The following is a 2,317-nucleotide window of genomic DNA, read 5'->3' on the forward strand; positions in this document are numbered from 1 at the left end:
TGCGATTCTACGATTATTGCGATTCGATATTACGATTTATTGCGATTTTTGTTTATTTTTTTCTTTTCTTTTTTCAGTTTGTTTGCTTTTTTACACTAGATTAGAACATGGGAAAAGTTGAATCATACACTAGAGACTGTATATTATATATCATGAGTAGGGCTGGGCGATATAGTTAAAAACAGGGGCGGACTGGGATCATAATTCAGGCCGGGCATTAGATACCAAGCAGGCCAGGCCGATATGGGCCAACGCGCGTGAAATTTGGGCCGTTTGAAGCCAGATTTGGGCCGTTTGAAGTCCAATTTTACAATGAGATGCACCCACTTTAACCCTGAAGTGTAATTATTACTTCAGACTAACTAATAAAGTAATAAAACCACTAGTAAACCAGTAGGCGGCGCCTGGCCTGCTGTTCAGTGAGTGGCCTGACTGCAAGCACAAAAAAAAGAAAAGTTTTTTTTTTTTTTTGCGATTATCGATTCTGGAATAAAAGATCGATCCAAAAAATCGTGACATTAAAAATCGCGATACTTAGGTGAATCGATTTTTTCCACCACCCCTAATATCCATAGATATTATATTACTATAGATGGGTCACCGCAGGCTCCGCCAATTCTACCAAATGGTAGCAGCAAGTCTCTGAAGTAAATGGTCACCTCTCCCCTGAAGTGTTGTGAGAGGACTGTGCCTGGTGACGCGGGGTTAGTGCTGACCTAGCAAGCTAACTTGAAATAGAGATTGTGAGTTCCCAAACTCCGCACAAACCACACATATAAACACAAAGCTGCTCCTTGTTAGCTCAATACAGTTGAAACTAAGATATTGCATTTAAAAAAATTGAGCCACAGATTTAGCTACTATAGCTAATCGCTCCCTGCTAACATGAGTTCAGTTCCTGTTGCCAAATCTCCCGAGTGTGTTGCTGGGATAGAGACAGGTCTTGAACAAGTTAAATTTTTTGCTGATCTGTCTGTCTGAAAATTGGCATTTTAGTGTCAGAATATTCAGAAGATATGTGGCTTTGGAGAATGGGACGAATATTTACTTTAATGAATATGGGGGCGAAAGAATCTGTCATAATGTGAGATCATGTTGACTTTTCCCATTGACTCCAATAGACTCAGATCTGCCGAAAATCTCTTAGTGGTCGTGTCTGTGGAAAGCCATGGGTAAAAAATGTCTTTTTGAAATGTCATAGTGGAATTTAAGGGACCAAGAGTCAAGGAATTCAATAGCCAAGTATTTTCAATCAAGGTAAAAGACAGCCACCTGAAACAACAGTAAATGTAAATGAAGCTTAAGCGAAAATTCTTTAAGAGAGACGGTAATGTCATTCATTCACTCACTTTTGATTCATTCACTCTCCTAGGATAAAACTCTAACTGTCATACCCACTTCTTAATCAACCTGCATTTTCCTGTTCTAGGAGAAACCCTTTAGTTGTCACTGGCTCTCATTCATCCCTCCTGTCCTCATTCACATCTTTCCCTGTCAGGAGAAAACCTTTTAATGTCACGCCCACTCATTCATAAACTCAGTCATCAATCACCCCTTTCCCGCTTCTACCTAGCATCACTGTTTGTGGGCGGTAACATTAGATTAAGCCAATCAGAGCATGACACATCTTCCATTCAGCCTATCATGATCTACCATCATAGCTAAAAACCTCCCGTTTTCTCTCTGTGTCATCTCATTGGGTTCCAGTGCGTTCCTGCGTCCCTCCTCCACCCCATTCTCCTCCAGTCCTCTCTGAGGTCTTCAGATTCAGAAGCCTTCTCCAGCAAGACCAAGTCTACTTCACCACCACCAGGTCTAGACTCCACAGGGGGGATATTCAATCTACTCTGGCTGCATCCATCTACCCCTGCTGATCATGATGTCATAATCAAGCTGATGTCATGATGGAGTCTAATCGCCAAAACTATTATCTATATTATGTGCCTACAGGCTCATGTATCTTATCATCTAATAAATCATTGTCATTCAAGAAATAGTATCTCTGGTTGAAATGTAATATTGCTACCAACACCTATGATTCAGCTTGCCTATACTGTATGTGCTGCTCTGATTAATACTCGCTTACTAAATATAATTCTGCGACATGCAAGTACATAATTGGAAGTTGCAGCTGGAGGCATTCGCAGCGCTAAATCATCAGCTATGTAACCATCATCAGCTATGTAACCATCATCAGCTATGTAACCATCATCAGCTATGTAACCATCATCACTTGTTTGAAAATAATGTTTGCTTTGCTCACAAATGTGATAACAACAACACGTGTGTATCAAGGTAGAGGAGTCTCTTGCGCTTC

This window comes from Poromitra crassiceps (genome assembly GCF_964638095.1).
Source record: "Poromitra crassiceps genome assembly, chromosome: 2".
Taxonomy (NCBI): Eukaryota; Metazoa; Chordata; class Actinopteri; order Beryciformes; family Melamphaidae; genus Poromitra; species Poromitra crassiceps.